At 33.6% G+C, this 9,558-nt stretch overlaps 1 long non-coding RNA gene across 1 annotated transcript; it reads right to left on the bottom strand.

The window, feature by feature from the left end:
* Window positions 1-3,884: 3,884 nt before the first annotated feature.
* On the bottom strand, window positions 3,885-8,147 carry LOC136837378 (uncharacterized). Its single transcript, XR_010852678.1, has 3 exons — window positions 7,999-8,147; window positions 6,876-6,962; window positions 3,885-4,198 (listed from the first exon to the last, which is right to left on the bottom strand). It is a non-coding gene; the product is annotated as an uncharacterized lncRNA (long non-coding RNA).
* Window positions 8,148-9,558: the final 1,411 nt, after the last annotated feature.

Below are 9,558 nucleotides of genomic sequence, written 5' to 3'. Positions count from 1 at the left end.
TAATGAACTATCTTTAATTTAACAGAAATAAATCCTTTGCGAAGGCTCATATGTGTTGTTCAATGTAAAACAAAAATGCAGAAAAATACAAACTTACTGAGAGAACTATCAAACATAAATTGGACATATTCTTCAAGATATGTCAACATCATCGTACAGGGGGATTATATTGTGGTCCAGGTACATTTACAACCGGTGCACGAATCCATACTATACCCACCCTGCATACCCAACTGACCATGTTGATAGTTTATATATATATATATATATATATATATATATATATATATATATATATATATATATATATATATATATATATATATATATATATCATAACTCATTTCTATGAGATATAAAAGGTAAATTAACAGGGTCACTAACAGTTGGATAAATGTGATTCCAGACATACTGGTCCTGCATAGTATCATACCTGGTTAATTGGTTTTACATGCAATTAGAGAAGGGAGTGCTGCCTGGGAGATGTTGTAATGAGTGGGCAAGTGTAAAAGCACCTTTTCACTTGTAAGCTAAAGGTCTTGCGGGTCGGCACACCCAAATTCCAGGTGGCATTATAAAGGTTGTTTTTGACCACAAGGGAGGAGTTCCCCATTCCTAATCTGGGTCAATATTCCCTGGACACATGCAGCCATTTTCCTCGTGGTCTTCAGTCCTCTACACTCTACGTGGCTATCGATAATTATAGTTCATTTCGATGTGTTCAACACAGATTATTAACCATTGTATGTGTATGTATGTGATTGTGCGTGCGCGCGTTCTCGTGGGCATGTGGGCGGAACGGATTGCAGGCCGCAGTATATTAAAAAAAATTCCAGCAGTATTTATTTCCAGACCATTGTGCGACGTTTTAAGTTTTATACGCAAGGTCAAGGTCACTCCCATAATAATCAACCACCAAATACTTCAGAAGAAATCAATAAATTTATTAGACCCATAAAAACAAGAAACGGAATGTAAAACTACGTAATAATGTAATTTAACAATGTAATCAAGTTATGTAAATATAATGTATATAATTAGCCACCCCCTAAGTACCTAAGCACTGTAAATATAAATAACCCCAAATCCCTCCCCAGTCACATTCCCATCATACGCACGCGCACACACACATACTGTATATAACATGTCCTTGCCTTTATAATCTGTTTATATACTAAAAGGTGCTTCTGTAAATTCACTTCTACGAGCTTTTATATATGTCCTTCTGTATTCACTTACGCAAAATTTTGAATAGTTTACCCTTCACTTGGTTATACGGTGGCCGGTAATAAGGTCACAGTTTAGTCGTGGGAAAAATTTACAACTTTGGCTCGGAAAGCTGTTAGGTAATCAAACAAAAACAATCAAGTCAGTCATAACCTAAGTCATAACCAATTAAAGTAATAAAAGAAATATTTTAAATCGGTTATTAACTGGTAATGCATGACTTTTACATATTGACATCATTGTATATATATTATGGCATTACCTGGGAAAATATTTAACCGGATTAGCCCATCTGGGACTGACTGACTTGTTCTCGAATTTTCAACATTTTGTTTTTTTGCCCCATGGGAAGGTCTTACGCTGACTCAGTTATATATGTGTGCGTGTATTTTGAACTTCAAAACATTCTTAAAAATAACAATAATAATAATGATCTTAACATCATAGCTAAGGAAAGAGTGGTATATCTAGGGCGTTGAACACTTAAGTGAATCCCGTATAATCATGTTTCAGTGCAAAGCTAAACCTATTCCAGTAGAAATACGACTTTTTCTGCCTCTCGTGTAAACAGCTATCTGTATTTTTACAATACTGACTAATAGACATTTACATAAAGCTAATGGTGTGAAACTCCTATAAGTATGGAAGTACACACGAATCTATATTCAGCCTAAAGGCAGGGTTATGCGGATCTAACTGTCTGTTTATAAATTCAGCAACAAACAGCATTAAGGGTTTTTATCTACAGCGAGCAAATTCACCTATATACATAAAAAAAATAAGCTGTTTACAAAATGCGGTGATCTTGTAAGCCTATAATTGTTGTCCATACTCGGCCACCTGGATACGCTAATCGTCTCTGCTGTCTAGGTCTAGTAAGGAACAAGAAGTAACTGTAGCTTACTTTTGCTGTGTACATCCATCCCGGAAATGATGAATATTAAGACTCTCACATGACATACTTTACTGATACTTTCAGTACATGTGGCTTCATTCCAGACGTACTTCAGTTAACATTTTTCCGGATGAAATCTTGTATTTTATCATCATTGGTTTTGGTGCTTCGCAAGGAATCAGCTTTCATTTGCAGTAATTATCAAGTATATTGCAATATTTTTTGCTTCATGATTATCTAGGATGTAATCCTATGATTTTACTCAGTTCTTAGTATTTTACACAATTTACAGAAAAAATACAAAATAGTTTACGTAATATAATTTGATTTTACCACGAAACTGAACTTTGCCATAAAATTGACTGTGACTTTATTCCTGTGATTTTATTAGTCTACCATAATGTGAATTTTTTTCGGGCGCATTTCATTTGGGCGAATATGGGCATTATTCACTATCATTTGGGCGACTATTCACTTATATTGTATATATCGTTTGGGGGGGACAATCAAAATCCTACAAATTGGCACCAATCATTCGGGCGAGTCAGTAAGGAAAAAGAGGCAAAAGTATTTTAGGAGAAGTATTCACGTAGTTAAGTGGTTAATAACTGACAGTCAACAGTATTAGTTATTCATTACCCTGCCATTGAAGGAAATATCTCAAACAAGCAGACAAAAAAGGTGCTTTGATATTTTCTGGCTTTTCTTTTTGTATAGACAATACTGAAGAAAGAGGAATTTTCGCGGCGGTGCACAAACATCAAAAACCAGATGTAAAGCCAAAATTAGGCGACTAACCTTAGCTGTCCGAAGTTCGCGGATCGTAGCCAGGATGAAAGGAAAACTGATTTTCAAGAATTTTTATCCTGGCGCTCTCAATTCTAAAGCGAACCCAATTAACTTGCAATTCTATAACTAAGGACCAGGAGCACAACCCTATCCTCACGAAATCCTTTGAGCGATTTTAACATTCTAAAACTTCAGAGCCAGAGACAAGGCCACCAACTAATTAAACAAGGCATTATGCAAAACTCTTGCATTTCTATCACCTCACCTCCCCGATACATACAAGTCCAACGCTAAAGCCTCTGCTGTAGTAACCATCGACAGACACAGTAACTTCAATTTATAGGCATAAACAATAACGTTCTCGGGACAAATCACAATCACTATTGAAAATTTGCCTCCTGCTTAACTTTTTTTTACAAACCGACTAAAACTTTTACATAGCAATTTGGACTCAATTCAACCCCGCAAGATCCTTAAAATACTTTCTTGGCGGCATCTCTTGTCAAAGTGAATTTTCTCTAACTATTATCGCTCAAGTCACCTTTACAAGTTTTCTAAGCCGGATGCAATCTCCAGATCATAAGGAATGATCTTAATAAACATTGATTATTCCTGTCATCAGAGGGGTCAAAATACAAAATCATTTTGCTGAATAAAGTTTAAATCTGCATAGATTTAAACATTGATTATTCCTGTCATCAAAGGGGTCAAAATACAAAATCACTTTGCTGAATAGAAGTTTAAATCTGCAGAGATTATAACAAAATACGCGGTTAATAAACTAGAATCTCTTCAATTAAAAAAAGAATTATTTCAGTTACTTCATTTCTCATATCAATTTCCCTATCTAACTTCTGTTAACCAAACAATCGGTAACTACCATTCCTTTGATTTCATAGGACATTGTCTTTCAAGGAGTATTACATAGTCTACTCCATCACATGACATTTCGGGGTTAAAGAAATTGACAAAGGTTTATAGACCTATATATTATGCTGGTATAATACACTTAAATACTATTACATCTCCAAATCCAAAGTAGTCAATTTATTAAACTGAATAGTAGGTGGAGCACAGCATCTACAAGTTCTAGTTGTCTAGATAACCGAACTTATAGCACTTCTAATCCTCACACGATATGCACGCCGTCTACACGTCGAGTTCTAGTTGTCAGGGTAACAATTCAGAGCGCTTCAAATCCTCGCAGGTTATTCAGTTTTAACGAAAAGCGTTGCTTTCCATAGTATTAGTGTCGATGTTATGGTCTGCTGCAGCTACACCAAGAGCCTGTGCATATGAAAGTAGTTTGGTTTTAGAATATACCAAGTTTCCATGACATAACCTACCCTCTTAAAAGTGAAAACAGCCTGTTCAGTTAGTCCCAGCAGCTATTCCAAGATTTTATAATTAATAGTATATCATATGAGTAAGCTTTCCCATTAACAATCCTACATATTATTGTTACTTTAAACTGCCATCAACTTTCACATTAACCTCATTACTACTATTGTTAACCACCTATTACTATACTTTTGTTAATTCACAACTCCCAAAAAGATAACATGATAGAGAGTGCCTTCCTTTTAAGATATATTTAATAGGGCACCAATCTTACACCGAAACAAACCGCACCTAACTTACTGCTACACAACTATGAAATGTGCCACGCAGTGCAAACTGTCTAGTAACTTTCTTCCTTTAGTATCCAGTCTTAAGGGAATTGGAACTACACAACCCCATGGGGCGAAAAATTTAAGTTAAGGAATTCAGAATAAGAAAGGGGTTCGCAAAGCAAGCTTCGGCGCTGGAAGAAAGGTGGATGAAAGTAATTGTCAGTGAAAATATGCAACGCAGTCTGAACTGTATTTCCTAAAGTGAAAGCTTTGCTTGAGGAGTAAGAGGGGGGAGGGAGGGTGTTGATGAACGCGTTGACGGATCGACGTTTACAAGATTACCCAAATTTGAATTGCAATTTCCACTATTAACCAGCCTATTAGAATACTTGACAAGTCCACATCAGTAAAAAAAAATAATCTTTAAAATACCAAGACCTAGGCCTCTTAGAAAATCTATAAGATCCACCTATTACCTCTCATAGTTCCTATTTACTAGTGGGAATGTAATTCTAAGTTATAAAAGTATGTCAGTTACCCTACCTTATTCTCAGTTGCACTAAAACATTCAAATTTAAATCTCATGGCCAAACATACGGCTCAAGTACTGTAATACCCTCTGCTATTAATAACTTGCACTGTCAAATGTCTCCTAGGTCTGACTATCGCGCTTTTTACCCCAGTATTCCCAGCATCCTTAAGAGATACTTGAGCGTTTTTACCTTTATCCTAACCCCTGCATTATATAAAAATAAGCACGTTCTTTACCCTACTCTATTCTATCCTATATTTCAAGTTCCATATCTAACATTAAGTCCTAGCTACACGAAAACTATCAACCTTGCAGTTCTAACCTAAGAAGTTAGGTTTGAAATCCCTGTTATGCATGGTGACCAAGTCACCATGCTTGTTTTTGAACTTCCTGTTGTGCACGGTGACCAAGTCACCATGCACAACATGCAAGTCCACCTTTGCCTGGCAGGTGGCAATGCCACCCCGACAAAGGTGGACTTGGGAAGTGGGCAAAGAAAAACTTAATCCAAATGCAAAACTTAATCCAAATGCAAAACTTAATCCAAATGCAAAACTTAATCCAAATGCAAAACTTAATCCAAATGCAAAACTTAATCCAAATGCAAAACTTAATCCAAATGCAAAACTTAATCCAAATGCAAAACTTAATCCAAATGCAAAACTTAATCCAAATGCAAAACTTAATCCAAATGCAAAACTTAATCCAAATGCAAAACTTAATCCAAATGCAAAACTTAATCCAAATGCAAAACTTAATCCAAATGCAAAACTTAATCCAAATGCAAACTTAATCCAAATGCAAAACTTAATCCAAATGCAAAACTTAATCCAAATGCAAAACTTAATCCAAATGCAAAACTTAATCCAAATGCAAAACTTAATCCAAATGCAAAACTTAATCCAAATGCAAAACTTAATCCAAATGCAAAACTTAATCCAAATGCAAAACTTAATCCAAATGCAAAACTTAATCCAAATGCAAAACTTATTTACTCAAGCGCAGTTTTTAAATATTGTTACTGTTCAAAAACTATCAAAATTCCAAAACAGATGAATTAACTAAATTTTACATTTCTAAAAAACAAAACTTACTGAAATTACAAGACCAAACCACATAAGGCAAAAGATTAAATAAATTTTAAAAATAAATTTTTAAAAGTTTAAATCCACTATCCTATACTTACTCTACAAACTTTCAAAAATTACCTTCCACACATCACTCAAGCGCAGTTTTTAAGTATTGTTAGTTCAAAAACTATCAAAATTCCAAAACAGTGAAATTACAAGACCAAACCACATAAGGCAAAAGATTAAATAAATTTTAAAAATAAATTTCAAAACGTTTACATCCACTATCCTAAAAACACTATATTTACTCTACGACCTTCCACACACACCAAACTTCCACACACACCAAACTTCCACACACACCAAACTTCCACACACACCAAACTTCCACACACACCAAACTTCCACACACACCAAACTTCCACACACACCAAACTTCCACACACTTTTGATGCTAAAATATAAATTAAATATTTTAGAACAAATAGTTCCGAAGCTGAAACACGTCCTAAACTTCAAGTGTTCAAAGCTGGAAAACTTAAATTTTAACTTTTACAATTTACAAATTTTAAAAAAAAAAAAACTATTCAAAACAAAGGTTTTTGAATCTGAAAAAAAAACCAAATGCATTAAAAGAAATCCTAAACTCACAATGAAAACTTAGTTTTGATTCTGAAAAAACTAGCCTAAAAAATGTTCGGGGGTTGCTCAAATCACTGCTAAAAAAAAACTAAGAAATACTTACTCACCCATTAATCCTGTTTAGTCATAAGGTATCCGTACATCAACAATTCAAAAACACATTGTAGCACGCTTATTCAACGACACACCCTGATCTGAAATAAGAAATTATATATTGTGGCACACTTATATAACGACACCCTGACCCGAAATAAAATTTTGTCTCTATTAAAACCCAAGTGGAAAGAGCCAAGGGCGGACCACTGGTTACAATCAGCTGGGCAATCTGGTAAGTTTTAAAATACTAAGACAAAGAGCAACAAGCAAGGCTTTATAAATGCTGATAAGCGTTATTACTAGTTTATTGCCACTTCAAGTCTAAAAAAAAATAAGTTTAAATCAACTTAATATACCTCATATTAGGATAGCTATGGTAGTCGAGTTAAGCCTCTCTGATCAAGAAACTAAAAATCTATTGCACCGTAATGCTAGATCTATTGCAGCATTAAGTTAATCCGAAAAGTTCCGTAGCACTGTATAAAATTGCTAGTATAAAACCAAAGTGCATAGAATTACCATTCAAAGCAATCTAGTTCGGTTTAGTAAGAAATAGGCTTCGAAGGTAAGTCTTAAATACAATGTTGAACGGCAGTCTACAACAAAACCTGACATACTAAACATTTTTAACAGTTATTGTAGGAATTTACAACAAGAGATCGAAAATACCAATATTTGAAGATACAAATCCCGCAAACTGAAAACTTTCATACGACAACTATGTCATAGCTCAAGTACCACAATCCATCTGAAATATAAAGAGCAAAACTCGCAACAGTATCCACTTGCCAACCCAACAAACCTTCAAGCACGCCTTCACGCCTAAAATCTTGCACAGTCTATTCACAAAACGTACCTAAGAAACCGCTCGAGCTTCTCAAAACCTGAAATGAATATTGTAAACAGACAAGCATGTGAAGCATAGGTTATTTGAACCTAGAACAAATTGTAAGTCAGGCTAAATTTAAAGCACTTGTACATTGCGCACCAAGACTATACAACAAAATACCGCCTCAATTGAAGATCATACAAGAAATCAAATTTAAAAGAGAACTACTCCCCTATTCTGCACGAGCTACGATACTAACGAGATAAAACTTAAAACAAAATTTTAAAATTTAAGGAAAAACTTACTTTGAAAATGTACCCAGACCCGTCAGAGGGAGAATCATCCCTATGGAGAACTGTATACATAAAACCAGTGTATACATAAAACCAAAGTGAAGCCAACGATCGTCCAGTACAATACGTCCAAGATCCCAAACACAACTGATCGAAAGAATCGAGTTAGTATCCACGAAACCTGTCTTACCAAGCTGGAGACTCAACAACACTGAAACGAGCTGCTCCTGAGGATAACAGCCAACGACCGCTGCAACTGCCTGTTTGTGGGACGTCACTTTATCGCCCTTTCGCCACCGAAGAAGTTTAAGGCGATGATCAGAAAATCGACAGAATTATTATTATTATTATTATTATTATTATTATTATTATTATTATTATTATTGAGCCCATCTAAAAAAATTATTATTATTATTATTATTATTATTATTATTATTATTATTATTATTATTATTATTACGGAGATTTGTCATTTACTCTTCCTTTTTAGCAAACTACGTGAATTATGATTCGGTGTTTGGTCTTCATCAGTAATTATTATTATTATTATTATTATTATTATTATTATTATTATTATTATTATTATTATTATTTTCAGCAGTGCTTGCGCATAAGAGTTCACGAATATTACTTTTTACAAGCGTACTTAGTTTTAGTATACTGTATTGTGTTCATCTTATTGTTCATCGTATATGGCCCGGAGCTGAAACAAAGGATATTATCATTATTATTAGTTAATGCAACATGGCGTCACAATGACATGGTCATAGACAAAAATAATATAGAACACTTTTGTTAAGGTGATTCAACGGCGAGCTGATTAACTCGCACCAATGAATGCAAGACAATTTTTATATTTAAATTTATTGTTACTAATGATAAAGGTGCGTAGATTCGTAATCTACTACGGTAAAAGGTCACCTTCAGCGATTTGCCATATGGATTCAAGGCTTGCAGCGATAAATATATCCCAACATTTTAGGGAAATTGAGAAGGTAGGAGGACAAAGTGGCATTAAATAAATAATTTATATCTGTCGTAAGTGATATAATTAACATCTGATTCGAACAGTGGTCAATGAATTTACTGAAACCCGATCATATTGTTCGGTCACCGCCTGACATTCGAATCCTGTTTCGATATTATTAGGTGGAGCTATGAAAACTATTATCATGAGGATTATATATATTTATATATATATATATATATATATATATATATATATATATATATATATATATATATGTATATATATACACATACATATATATATATATATATATATATATATATATATATATATATATATACATATATATATATGGATATACATATATATATATATATATATATATATATATATATATATATATATATATATATATATATATATATATATATATATATATATATATATATATATATATATATATATATATATATATGTATAGATACATAGATGGATAGATAGATATTAAGTCACCAATATACTTTAATATCCAGTTCACTACACCTCGGGAATAACTTAACTTACATCCAAGAGGAATCATGATTAATAATGTTTCGTCACCA

Source organism: Macrobrachium rosenbergii, chromosome 59, assembly GCF_040412425.1.
Source record: "Macrobrachium rosenbergii isolate ZJJX-2024 chromosome 59, ASM4041242v1, whole genome shotgun sequence".
In the NCBI taxonomy this organism is placed as follows: Eukaryota; Metazoa; Arthropoda; class Malacostraca; order Decapoda; family Palaemonidae; genus Macrobrachium; species Macrobrachium rosenbergii.
Note: the sequence above shows the minus strand (reverse complement) of the source record. Positions and strands in the feature narration are given on the sequence as shown.